Source organism: Myxine glutinosa, chromosome 1, assembly GCF_964187855.1.
Source record: "Myxine glutinosa chromosome 1, kmMyxGlut1.1, whole genome shotgun sequence".
Classification (NCBI taxonomy): Eukaryota; Metazoa; Chordata; class Myxini; order Myxiniformes; family Myxinidae; genus Myxine; species Myxine glutinosa.
The window spans coordinates 426,374,667-426,389,259 of record NC_136261.1 but is presented as its reverse complement, the minus strand read 5'-3'; the positions used below and the strand labels follow the sequence as shown (position 1 = coordinate 426,389,259).

General features: G+C 45.6%; 1 protein-coding gene across 2 annotated transcripts in view; it reads right to left on the bottom strand.

The window, feature by feature from the left end:
* LOC137418188 (uncharacterized) overlaps positions 1 to 6,833 on the bottom strand; it is a 53,469-nt gene extending 46,636 nt beyond the window's left edge. The window contains exon 1 of one of the 2 annotated variants that reach the window (XM_078770652.1): positions 6,714 to 6,833. The gene's annotated coding sequence lies outside the window, so the exon portion shown is untranslated. The remainder of the gene's footprint in view (positions 1 to 6,713) is intronic. The other variant, XM_078770653.1, reaches the window with a different exon arrangement.
* Between the last annotated feature and the right edge of the window lie 7,760 nt (positions 6,834 to 14,593).

Genomic DNA, 14,593 nt, shown 5'->3' with positions numbered 1-14,593 from the left:
ATTCCGACGGGCCGATTTGGAGCAAGAAAAAGAACGAGACGGGAGAAAAAGGAGAGAAACGAGACGGGGAAAGCCGATTGGAGAGGCGAGTGAGGCGCGATTGGAGAGGAGTGTGAGGCGCGATTGGAGAGGAGTGTGAGGCACGATTGGAGAGGAGTGTGAGGCGTGATTGGAGAGGAGTGTGAGGCACGATTGGAGAGGAGTGATTGGAGGGGAGTGTGAGGCACGATTGGAGAGGAGTGTGAGGCACGATTGGAGAGGAGTGTGAGGCGCGATTGGAGAGGAGTGTGAGGCGCGATTGGAGAGGAGTGTGAGGCGCGATTGGAGAGGCGTGTGAAGGATTGCAGAGGAGAGGAGTGTGAGGGATTGGAGAGGTGAGGGATTGGAAAGGAGAGGGATGTGAGGGTTTGGAGAGGAGAGGAGTGCTAGGTGGAGAGAGGAGAGTGTCAGCTGGAGACAGGAGAGTGTCAGGTGGAGACAGGAGAGTGTCAGGTGGAGAGGAGTGAGGGGTCACATATTATGTGAAATAACTAAATTCACACCATTTCTGGATCTGATGACTTGCCAGTAACCATTTTGTAAAAATGAATGTGCAGCATATAACTCAATATGTCGAAATGTCACACATATCCATGCCCGTGGGATTCCCACGGGTGACCCCGCTAGTATATATATATTGTGAGAAACCACCGGTGAAACCACCTGTTCTCACCCAGATTTGGTGCCCCGCCCACCGCGTGACGTGACCTCCTTTGAGCCTCACGCGATTGGTGGAGGATCAGAGAGCGCGGTCGCCATCTTATGCAACGGACGCGGCTCGAAGGCTCCGAGTGGGAAATCTCAAAAGGGCATTTCCTTGAATCCTCACGACAGCCGAGTTGGGCTGGTCGATTACAGTTCGGTATTTTACGAGCGAGTAACTCCGGAAGAGAACGAGTGATTCCCGGATCTCGTAGATTGGAACCGCGAGTGATTGCCTGCTTCGTGTTGGAGCTGCTGGCCGACCGTTCCTGCCGGCCTTGTGCGGTGAATTCCATCCTGTTACCCTCCGAGTCCTGGAGATCGTCGATTGGAGCCGCGAGTGATCTTACCTGCTTCCTGTTTGGAGCGTCTGTTGCCGACAGTTCCTGCAGGCTTTGTGCAGTTTATTCCATTCTGTTACCATTTATGGTTTTTGTGATCGAGCCAATAAAGCATCGTGCCTTACCCCTAGAAGGCCGATTAAAACACAATTGTGTTTATTGAGTTCTCTCTGTCCACTCCGTGGACTACTTGAAGCCCGGACATTAACGTCCGTATTCCGTGCTGGGAACCATTTCACAGCCGGGATCGCGACAAATGGGGGCTCGTCCGGGATTCTTGCAGCAGACCCCTCTGCCCGCGGTCGTTCAGTCAACATTCGCAACTCATGCTCTCTGACGTGTTCAGCTTCTGCTGCTGCCTCTGCTGCTGCCGCACGCTCTCTCTCTCTCTCACGCTCTCTCTCTCTGCTGCCGCATGCTCTCTCTCTGCTGCCGCAGCACGCTCTGCTGCTGCCGCAGCACGCTCTGCCTCTGCTGCTGCCGCACGCTCTCTCTCTCTCTCACGCTCTCTCTCTGCTGCCGCATGCTCTCTCTCTGCTGCCGCAGCACGCTCTCTCTCTCTCTCACGCTCTCTCTCTGCTTGTTTACTCTGGGATCTCGTGACCCCCCCACAGGTCAGAGTCAATGACTCCTCCCTGGCCATGGCATCATTGCCAATCAGCAAGGAGACCCCGGGTATCGGGTAGTAGGGTACCACCACACAGGTCACTGGACCCTTAAAAATGTCACTCCGGACCTCGAGGAGGGCAAGGGGATACCGGCCAAGAACCCGGTCAATGCCCCGAAGGAGGGTATACTCGCCGGTATAACGCATCTGAGAGGCCGGAACTACCCCCGCCCGGAGAACACACCGTGTCGCCCCAGTATCCCGAAGGTATTGGGCCTCAAACTTCAGCATCGAATCAGGGCCACCCACTAAGGCTGTCCCTGAATAATCCTGGTACAGTGGATGAATGGAATTAGCCTCGGTGGCAGTGACCTCGGTCACCGATGCCACCGTCGTGTGCGAGGGCCCGGCGGATGAGCTCCACTGATCTCCCTCCGACTTAACAGGAGGGATGACTCCATTGAGACAGTGAGGGGCAAGAAGAGTAGAACGAAAACCGGACGTTGCGTAGCTACCCGACGTTCTGCTCGTCTGGCCAGTAAAGCTTCGGGGAGTGGGGCAGGAGCGAAGAAGTCGCCCACCGTTGTGGGTGGCGTGGACTCAGGACTGCAGGGAGCAGTTGCTCACGATTATTGCGGCGAGAACTCTTCATCTCTACGTCCCGCCCCTCGAAGTACTGAGCCGATAAGCTCAACTGCGGTAGCAAGCACAGCATATGTCGTTCAGAGTGTACCAGACTTGCAAATACATGATATTCCAACCAGGCCTACAACATCAGGCTTGACTACGGTTGAAGAAGCGCGTATCAAGATCTGGACTCACGATGTACGGCTGATGGGTCCCCTAGCCCAGAAGGTGGCCGCTCGTCAAGCCACCCTCAGGTGCCGTGCTCCTCAGGGACCGCTCCCGCCATGTCGCGATTCAGCAGGAACGCTAATGCTAAGGTATATGTGGGAAACCTGGGCAATGGAGCAGCGAAAGCCGAGCTAGGGAGGGTCTTCGAACATTACGGACCACTCCGCAACGTATGGGTTGCTCGAAACCCACCTGGATTTGCAGTTGTTGAGTTTGAAGAGCCACGAGATGCTGAAGATTCGGTCAGAGCCCTTGATGGAAGGTTAATTTGCGGATCGCGTGTGTGCGTCGAGATGTCGAATGGCATGTCGCGGCGGCCTCGTTTCAGACGCCCTTTGGTCCGCAGGCCTTTCGACCCGAACGATCGATGTTACCAGTGCGGTGAAAGGGGTCATTACGCATATGACTGTTGTTCTCGACACCGGAGGAGTACCCGCCGCTCTAGGTCTCGGCCCGTTTCCTTCCTGTCAACGCTTCCCCCAACTTGAGTTTGGCCCCCTTGCCTCTCTATTGTGCTTTGTGTGAAGTGTAACTCTTGTAGGGTAGATATTAATGTGGTGTATGGTGTTAAAATTTGTGTGTGAAAAAAAAAAAAAAACCAAACTGGTTCATTGTTAACCTGTTAATGCCTGTTAATTGCCTGTGCGTTAATAATTGCGTTATTGTTGCGCTATTGCGTTGCGTTGTATTGTTGCGTTATTGTTGTTAATAAGTGTTAATAATTGTTAATTGCGTTAATTGCCTGTTAGCGATTACCGCCATCATCTTGCCATGTGATTTGCACCTACTACAAATACTGGTTTTAAAAACGCCGTCTATTCGACGGGGTTTTTACTTAGGGGAGGAGGACTGTGAGAAACCACCGGTGAAACCACCTGTTCTCACCCAGATTTGGTGCCCCGCCCACCGCGTGACGTGACCTCCTTTGAGCCTCACGCGATTGGTGGAGGGTCAGAGAGCGCGGTCGCCATCTTATGCAACGGACGCGGCTCGAAGGCTCCGAGTGGGAAATCTCAAAAGGGCTTTCCTTGAATCCTCACGACAGCCGAGTTGGGCTGGTCGATTACAGTTCGGTATTTTACGAGCGAGTAACTCCGGAAGAGAACGAGTGATTCCCGGATCTCGTAGATTGGAACCGCGAGTGATTGCCTGCTTCGTGTTGGAGCTGCTGGCCGACCGTTCCTGCCGGCCTTGTGCGGTGAATTCCATCCTGTTACCCTCCGAGTCCCGGAGATCGTCGATTGGAGCCGCGAGTGATCTTACCTGCTTCCTGTTTGGAGCGTCTGTTGCCGACAGTTCCTGCAGGCTTTGTGCAGTTTATTCCATTCTGTTACCATTTATGGTTTTTGTGATCGAGCCAATAAAGCATCGTGCCTTACCCCTAGAAGGCCGATTAAAACACAATTGTGTTTATTGAGTTCTCTCTGTCCACTCCGTGGACTACTTGAAGCCCGGACATTAACGTCCGTATTCCGTGCTGGGAACCATTTCACAGCCGGGATCGCGACAATATATATATATATTGTTGCGGAGATGAGGACTGTATTTTTTGGATTGTGTTGTATTGTGGTAAATTGGTGATGATTATTGTTTATTCTGCGCCCCCCTACCTCCGGAGCTGTGTAAAGGTGAAAGGGCATCCCATAATTAGTCCACAAGCATACACGTCAGCCAAGTAATAGAATACCCCTCTTGATAGTTATCTCTTATTCTGTGTTTTAGAGTAAGGCTGTGTCTCCCATTAATTGAAGTACTCCATTGCACCAGTGAAAGAGAATAGATCCCCTTTCATTCCCATCCCCAAAAATCCCCATTTCCTTTACATCCCCTCTCGTCATTGCCGAGCCTCGATTGCCCATATTACATCCCCCCTCGTCATTGCTGAGCCCTCGATTCCCAATCACCTCCCCTCCAATAACCACCATTGACCACGAGGCTCGAGTCGGGGAAGAAAGGCGAGTCTCCACCTCGTCATAGAGGGGAGGAGGGGCGAACCCACCCGTCGTCATCGAGGGCGGAGCCCGAGGGTCGCGCGACCAACCAGGGCCGAGGTGAGCACCCCGATGGGCGTGTCCAAAACGCCGGCGGCTGAATTGTTGGAGGCGCTATAAAAGGCGCGAACGGAAGTGAGTTGTGAGTTGGTCTGAGTTGGTTGAGAGTCGGTCGTCAAGTGGAGAGTGGTGAATAGTCAGTCAGTAGAGGTGGGGGTCAAGTGGTTGCGTTGATTGCGGTGAGGAGTCGGTGGTAAAGAGTGAGGGACCAAGAAAGAGTTGAGGGTGTGGACCAACGAGTCAGACAAGTCCTGGGAACGCAGCGGAGGCCGCCGCAGCAAGAACACCCAACAGCCAAAGGGGGCCTGAACGGCGGTTTGGAGCAGGACCGTAAAGGAACGGCGGCTGCTAAACGCGCCGGTTGAGCTGCAGGACCCCCTTGGACCTTTCCTCTCCCTCCAGCCATCCACCTCCTGCCTTTCCACCCTTCTTGTATACATGAGTTTGTTTTGTTTGTTCTGTCCCTGGGTATTTAATTAAGTCTGTAGGTAAGCTAAAATTTGCACTGTGTCACCTGCGTCTTGTGTTGTAAATAAAACTTGATTGCTCCTTTTTGCTTGTGTAAATAATAAATTCAATTACTCTTCTGTCTGTCTATTCGTTTTATTCCTTTTCCTCTTTGCATTCGTCGTTTCCGTCTTTTCCCCTCATTGAGCAGCTGCGGTGCGATCCGGCCAAAGTCCTGGGTGAATCGGGTGAGTCAGGGATCCTGTTAGGTCGCGGTTAAATACACCACCGCTCGGTCATCATAACATCTAAACCGCGATCTGTAACAATATATATATCAGTCACTATGCGACCTTCATATCATCAGTGGAGAACCGCCAGCAAGGTGTCCCATACAGCTGCTGCTGCACCTTGCTGGGAGCGATACGCACCGCCTGCCACGCGGTGACGTTATCTCTGGTATCCACTCATCATATGAAGTCGACCTGGTTGCGGTTGGGAGTTAATAATAATGGTATCTGTAATCTGGTTCTCCAACCTAATGAGCGGACAACATGACGTCATCGCCATGCACGTCCGCCTTGCACATAGATGCACATAGATGGTTCCTCTGGAACTTTGCAGGCAAGGCGGACGTGCATGGCGATGACGTCATGTTGTCCGCTCATTAGGTTGGAGAACCAGATTACAGATACCATTATATGTATGTATGTATGTATATATATATATATATATATATATATATATATATATATATATATATATATATATATATATATATATAGACACATACATACATATATATACATACATCAAGTGAATCTGTTAGTATGGCAGATAGGTGAAATATTTGGGAGAATTGTGACTGATGATACAAGCACGCGAGTTGGCACACAGTTGGAGTATGCCCTGAGGAAGATATTTGACTCTAGGGCCATCGCAGATTTGTCCTGTGACAACAATGGCGGCCATTTTTCAAAAAAGGACAAATCTGCGATGGCCCTATCGCCAAATATCTTTCTTAGGATATACTCTGACTGTTTGCCAAATGCCATGCTTGTATCATCAAAGGTACAATTCCTGCACCTATCTGCCATACTATGTTGAAAATTGATGATTTATGTCACCAAGTCCTAAGACCTATTCCCCTCAAAAAAAGAAACCACTTCCAGTTTCGCGCGCCGCTGATGCAGTGCCCCCTGTTTCCGGGATGCCGGTACTCATTTTGCCGACTTCAAAAGGACGACGCGCTGAGTCAACCCACTTGGTGTTATTTTAACGGCGTGACCCTAAAATCTTGAACTAAAGCAGCCACATTAAACATGAAGCCAACTCCAGGATTAGTTTCACAAGTAACGAAGTAGAACGTCACTCGGTATCGCACAAACCTCCACCAGGATAAACAGGAAACGTTTTGTATCCACTGATGGACCGGATCTGGATTCGGACCTGAACCTAAATCGAATCAGCTTCTTTTTCTTCTTCTCACCTCCCCATCTCATCCCCAAAGCTTCGCCATAATCCATCCACATCTCTTCGTCATATCGTGCTATGTAAAATCATCATGGTCGCCCGATCTCTCTATTACTATTATAAAGAATCACTTCAAATTATCACTTTACAGAATATCTTTCTCAGTATTAATAATAAAATGAGAAACTCCGAACAAACCTTTTCCTCAGAAGATCCGAACCGATCACTGTTTCAGCCGCTTGTGGAAAAGGACACGGAGGCCGGAGCCGATGTCAGTTCATGCAAGTCATGTCCCACGTCCAGCCCGGAAGTGACGCCGGAAGTACAACCCACCGTATTACCATGCATGCCATATTTACCCACTTGGCGGTGTATGTGTAATGTAACAAGTTAACATCCGTAACAACGTCCGTGACGTGTATACTTCCATTGTACATTTGTATAATACATTGTACATTTGCATTATAACACAAGTTTCATCGACTCCAATAATCTAGTGATTCCCTGTGAAATGATCAATGTAAAATAATATCCAACATTATGTGACGTCACACTCAATTTGACGCAGAAATGATGAGATAATTAATTGGTATTTCCCCCTTTTATAATTAAAATAATTAATTGATATTCCCCGTTTTTTATAATTTATTGATATAAAATAAATGTCACTCCCCACCATGATCACGTGTACTAACTAACATTCGTGTTATGTCAAAAAGGATTCCTAAAACTTGTCTTACTTACCGTTTACCAGGTAACAAGCTCCTTTTTAGCTCACCTGGACCTTAGTCCGGTAAACATATCGATCAAGCAGTGTCCATCCGTAGGTAAGTGAGTGAAGGTAAGTAAGTGAGTGAGTGAGTGTGGGTGTGAGTGAGTCAGTCAGTGTGAATTGAGTGAGTCAGTGAGTGAGTGGGTGTAAGTGAGACAGTCAGAGTGAGTCATTCAGACATTGAGGGAGTCAGTCAGTCAGTGAGTGGGTTTGAGTGAGTCAGTCCATCATTGAGGGAGTCAGTCAGTGAGTGAGTGTGAGTCAGTGAGTGAGCGAGTCAGTGAGGCAGACAGTGAGTGCATTGTGTGAGTCAGTCATTGAGTTGACTGAGTCAGTGTGAGCCAATGAGTATGTATGTGAGTGAGTAAGTGGGTGTAAGTCAGACAGTCAGAGAGTATGTGATTAAGTCAGTCAATGAGTATGAGTCGTTGTGTGTGAGTGTGTCACTTAGTCAGTGAGTGAGTGCGTGATTCACAGTGAGTGAGTGAGTGTATATGTGAGTGACTCAGTCAGTCAGGCAGAGGTGGATTAACATTTTTTGGGGTCCTGGGCACAAACCCTGGGCACAAACCACCGATCTTTACGAAACCTCACCAAATCGTAGAGTTGGCCATCAGGAAAAACAAACCTATTGATTTTGAGGTCAAAACGTCAGGATAGGCCAAAGGTCAACAATTTTGGCAGATTTATAAAAATCCTCAATTTTCATCCGATTCACTTGAAATTTAAAGAGGATTTGCATATCAGGACAATTAATTCAGCCACCTATTATTTTTGACGTCAACATCGGCTAAAGGTCAACATCAGCAAAAGGATAACAACCTATTTTAGGGATTTCGCAAGTATCGTTCTGTGCACGACAGGTTTCTTATTTGTCTGTTTTTATGTCAATTGCCCACAAGTTACAATTCTACCCTGATCGTCAGAAAAGTTTACCAAGTTGTAGAGGTAGTCACAACTGAGAAGCCTATTGATTTTTTTTAGGTCAAAGGTCATCTTGAGGTCAACTTTCTAAAATAGTCAATTTTCATCCGATTGCCATTAACGTTGAACAGCATTTGCATGTTGAATCACCGAATTGGGGAATGAACTATTTTTTCAGGTTAAAAGGTCAAATGTCAACTGTAGGTCAAACTTCTAAAATCATTAATTTGTCTAAAAAAATAGCAATTTTCATCCGATTAACCTGAACATTAAAGAGCAATTGCAAAGTCCCTCACTGATTTGGGAGACAAACTATTTAAGGTCAAAAGGTTAAAAGTCAAACTTTTAAAATCATAAAATTTTCATCTGAAAATCAATGAGCGATGATTAAGATTGTCAACTTTAATCTCAATGAAAAGGTCAATTTGATGTCTCAATGGAAACTTTTTGGGGGACTTGGGGGTGGATGATATCAAGTACTGTGCTCTGTACGACGTCTTTCTTGTTTATTTATTTGTTTTTGGATACAAAGACGAGGCTCGTGGAAGAACAAAAAGTTTATTGTAGAGTGCTCGCCAAGTGGCTTAAGCACAAAAGCAAGCACTTCAACAAAGCCGTTGGTAAGGAACGACTGGCTTGGCAAGCGATAGCAAGCTGCTTGGTAACTGAACACACAAGCTGGACAGACTGACGACCCTTTTGTGATTCTTCCGCTTGTGTAATGAACAAAGTTAATTTCGGGTGATGTTCAACCCTTTTCACCTTTTGTTACCTCCACAATGAAGGTGGATCATCAAGGAGGTTTTGTTTTCACCTCTGTTTGTCTGTTTGTTTGTGAACAGAATATCTCACAAAATTGTTGATAGATTCGGAAGAAATTTGGTGCAGAGGTTGGGTGTGTGACAAGGACGAAAATATTCGATTTTGGTGAAGGTCCGAATCCGAATCCGGGTCGGAGAATTTCATAATTTTGTAAACGATTCTTCACCAATGATAGATCGGGCCAAAAATGATATATTATAGCACGATATCTCAAAAAGTTGTGGACGAATTATGACAAAACTATGAGTTGCTAAGCGACAAGAACAAGCGATTAGATATTGGTTCAAGTCGAATCGAGATTCGACCTTACAGTGTCCGACCTAACAAAACATACAGTGTTCACCTGGAGCAGGTATGCTCTCTCCCGAATGCTGAGTTGTGTTTCCCTTTTCAGCATCGCTGCAGTAGTTTTGTGTCACATTGGGACAGATGTTTTGAGTTTTAAAACCGCAACGTTCCGCCACGATCACGGGTTGGTCCATTTACTAATGAGGGGTGTTTTGTGATTGTGTATTATAATATAGTGTGGATTTGCCAAACAATATCTACAGTCACGTGAAAAAGTAAGTAACCCCCATGTAAAGTTTTGACTTTTTCAACATATTTCAACATACAGCTATTTGATCTTCATTTCAACAATATTGATAGATAAAGGTGATATAATATAAGAAACTAGCGGGGTCACCCGTGGGAATCCCACGGGCATGGATGTGTGTGACATTTCGACATATTGAGTTATATGCTGCACATTCATTTTTACAAAATGGTTACTGGCAAGTCATCAGATCCAGAAATGGTGTGAATTTAGTTATTTCACATAATATGTGACCCCTCACTCCTCTCCACCTGACACTCTCCTGTCTCCACCTGACACTCTCCTGTCTCCACCTGACACTCTCCTCTCTCCACCTAGCACTCCTCTCCTCTCCAAACCCTCACATCCCTCTCCTTTCCAATCCCTCACCTCTCCAATCCCTCACACTCCTCTCCTCTGCAATCCTTCACACGCCTCTCCAATCGCGCCTCACACTCCTCTCCAATCGCGCCTCACACTCCTCTCCAATCGCGCCTCACACTCCTCTCCAATCGTGCCTCACACTCCTCTCCAATCGTGCCTCACACTCCCCTCCAATCACTCCTCTCCAATCGTGCCTCACACTCCTCTCCAATCACGCCTCACACTCCTCTCCAATCGTGCCTCACACTCCTCTCCAATCGCGCCTCACACTCCTCTCCAATCGCGCCTCACTCGCCTCTCCAATCGGCTTTCCCCGTCTCGTTTCTCTCCTTTTTCTCCCGTCTCGTTCTTTTTCTTGCTCCAAATCGGCCCGTCGGAATCGGAAATCGGCCCGTCTCGCCCGTCGGCCCGTCGGAATCGGAAATCGGCCCGTCTTGCTTTTGTGCTTGTGCGTAAATAAATTGTGTTCATGACACCATTTCTGGTGTTGGGCTAGCGGCTAGGGTGCCGGCTTAGGATCCTGGGTTCGAATCTCGGTCGATCGCCGAATTAATGCCAGGGGGGTTGACTCAGCCTGTCATCCTTCCGAGGTCGGCTAATTGAGTACCAGTTCACTGGTAATTCCCTGTTTGTCGTTGAAGGCGGCAAAAAGGGTTGGCGTCAGGAAGGGCATCCGGCCGTAAAACATTGCTTCAAAAAGGGGACAAAAAAACAACAACTACCACGGTCCCCGAAAAGGCCAACCCCCGCTTTGCGGGGAAAAATGGCCTCTAAACGGTGGTTTTTACACCATTTCTGGATCTGATGACTTGCCAGTAACCATTTTGTAAAAATGAATGTGCAGCATCTAACTCAATATGTCGAAATGTCACACACATCCATGCCCGTGGGATTCCCACGGGTGACCCCGCAAGTTTGCATTGACGTTCGTCGATGGACTCGTTCGCCCGTCTCATTCGTTTTCTTGCTGCATCCTGTTCAAGTCTGCGTTCTTCATCGATCGTCTCATTCATTTTGGAAATAGAAGTTTCCACGCAGCGCATGAATTGTCACGATCCTCAAGAGGAATTTGTCTCGTAATCATCAAATGATAAATGGCAAGTAAATTATATTGTGGAAAATTAAAGATTTCAAATAAACCTATTTAAAGTGTATTCGCACATAACTAATTTTAAAAAACGAAGAAATATCTCTCGGTAATTTCCTGAAACATATTTTACTTCCGGCTAATAATGTTGAATTAAATAAAAACGAAGAAATATATGTCGGCATCATTGTTGACGTTTTTGTGACGACTGTCATCAAACGAAAAAGTAATATATCTTAACGGAAAAGCAAAAGCGAATTTTTAATATATATCGACACGTTGCCGTCGGTGTCATGTTGGGCGGTGTATGATACACCATGACGCGATTTTTAAAAATATATCTCTGCATTTTCCCGCGTGTGTGGAATGTTCTCAATTATTGCTGACACCGAGTCCAAAACCATCGATAAAAATGAAATCATATGGTGAGTTAGATTGGAGATAAAGGCGTGAGAGAGACTCAATGGCCTTGAAGTTGAAGTTACAGGCGTTTGAGAATTCATTTCGTTCTATAAACGGCAACTTTCATTGGATTTCCTTCCCGTTTTTTTTCAACCGAGTCGAAAACTATGTTAGCGACTGTGAAAAATGAAATGATATATCGAATTTTTAATATGTATCGACACGTTGCCGTCGGTGTCATGTTAGGCGGTGTATGATACACCATGACGCGATTTAAAAAAATATATCTGCATTTTCCCGCGTGTGTGGAATGTTCTCAATTATTGCTGACACCGACTCTAAAACCATCGATAAAAATGAAATCATATGGTGAGTTAGATTGGAGATAAAGGCGTGAGAGAGACTCAATGGCCTTGAAGTTACAGGCATTTGAGAATTCATTTCGTTCTATAAACGGCAACTTTCATCGGATTTTCTTCTCGTTTTTTTTCAACCGAGTCTAAAACTATGTTAGCGACTGTGAAAAATGAAATGATATATCGAATTTAAAATAGATATCGACACATTGCCGTCGGTGTCATGTTGGGCGGTGTATGATACACCATGACGCGATTTTAAAAAATATATCTCTGCATTTTCCCGCGTGTGTGGAATGTTTGTGGAAAATTAAAGATTTCAAATAAACCTATTTAAAGTGTATGCGCACATAACTAATAAAAAAAACGAAGAAATATCTCTCGGTAATTTCCTGAAACATATTTTACTTCCGGCTAATATGTTGAATGAAATAAAAACGAAGAAATATATGTCGGCATCATTGTTGACGTTTTTGTGACGACTATCATCAAACGAAATAGTAATATATCATAACGGAAAAGCAAAAGCGAATTTTTAATATATATCGACACATTGCCGGCGGTGTCATGTTGGGCGGTGTATGATACACCATGACGCGATTTTAAAAAATATATCTCTGCATTTTCCCGCGTGTGTGGATTGTTCTCAATTATTGCTGACACCGAGTCTAAAAGTAAAACCATCGATAAAAATGAAATCATATGGTGAGTTAGATTGGAGATAAAGGCGTGAGAGAGACTCAATGGCCTTGAAGTTACAGGCCTTTGAGAATTCATTTCGTTCTATAAACGGCAACTTTCATCGGATTTTCTTCCCGTTTTTTTTCAACCGAGTCTAAAACTATGTTAGCGACTGTGAAAAATGAAATGATTTATCGAATTTGATTTGAAATAAAACTGGGGGAGAGCAAGACACCACGGGCCTACAAAACAGGACTCAAAGCTATGCGAGTTAATAAAATGGTGGATATTTGTTTATAGCCACTCCCAGAATGGGTGGAGCTATGGGTGGAGCTACTCTGCAAACCGAGTAAGCCACACCCCGGACAGACACCCAACAGATAGACAGACAGACAGACAGAATCATCTACGGCTATTATAATATAGATAAGGAGAAGGCAAATTCATAATTTTGTCAAATGGTCAAAGGTCAGCGTCACATAAAATTGTCAATTTTCATCTGTTTTACCTGAAATTTTAAGAATTTGCATATTGGGCCAATGAGTTGGTTCAATCAAAAGCTAGAAGCAGATTGTTTTTTTAAAGTCAAATAGTCAAAGGTCAATCTACTATATAAGAGAGCTGTTGATCTGTGTGTGTCCCCATTTTTTTCAGACATGGCTGAACGAATCTTTGCAAGCTTTCAGATGTTCACCAGTGAGTGCCTGGGGGTGTTTTGTGCCAAAAAATGTTTAAAAAGAAAGTTCGTTTTTTGAAAAAAAAAAAAAAAAAATCACTCGATAGTGCCCAAGCCTTTTAAAATTTATGACAGTTATATACAAGTACACATGCACAAAATAAATACAAAACAATCACCAGACATGTGAACACAAATAATGCAAACAATTCCGGAAGTGTACGAAGTTCCTAGTCGGGCTTCTTCTTCTTCCTGATCCCCATCACACTTAACTCATAAACGTCATGAACGGCACAAATCACCAGCATATAATATAATCAATGAAAAGATGATGAACCCCCTTCCACTCCCTTCCTCACCCTTCCCTCTCCTGCCTCCTCCCTCCCCCCTCCACCCGGAACTCCTGCTAGTGTTGTATAAAATGGCCAATTTTCACCAGATTGACCTAAAAATTGAAGAATTTGCATATGGGTCACTGAATTGGTTCACTAATCAAAAGACGGGAGTCAATTTTTTTTTAGAGCAAAAGGTCAAAGGTTGAGGTTGCATAAAATCATTAATTTTCATCCAATTGACCTGAAATTTTAATAATTTGCATATTGGGTCAAATAATTGGTTCACCAATAAGAGCTAGAAGCTGATTATTAGCTCACCTGGAACGAAGTTCAGGGGAGCTTTTGCGATGGCGTGTCGTCCGTCCATAAGTCAGTCCATCCGTAAACACTTGCAACTTCTTCTCCAAAACCGCTGATGGCATTGTGACCAAATTTGGCACAAATGATATTTGTTATGTTGCGACGAAAGTTTATTCACGGCATTAAAATAAAATAAAATCTGAGTCCAATGGGGTCACCGGGGGTCAAAGTGGCTCCAGGTTTGCCCCAACAAAATAGGAATTTGCTTTTTCCTCTGAAACTACACACACAATTTCGATGAAACTTGACCACAACCTTCATCACCCATGATGTACAAAGTTTGTTCATGGCATTAAAAAAAAATCGGGGTCTGAGGTGGTCTGGGGTGCGATTGGTGTGCGAAGGTGTTCATGTGCTCGTCATCACAGCCAGTGGTGTCGGGGCAGGCTAGCTCAGTTATGGGTGAAAAGCGAAAAATAGTAGTCTACCGACCAGTGAACCACAGAGCACCAAAGTCAATCTCATCTCCATCACCAGTCAACCTCACCTCCACCCCGGAAACAACAAGGCTCTTGCCAAGGGAAGGAAAACCCCGAAAATAAACCTACGGCAGAGTGCTAACAACCCACTCAGTTCAAAACTATTGTTATGGAAACTGCAAGCAAAACTCAAATACCAGCTGATGCTGGTCATGGTTATGATGAAGCGCCGACCCAAATCTCGCAAGAAGATGACATCAGATTTCTTGAACAGTATGACGCTTCT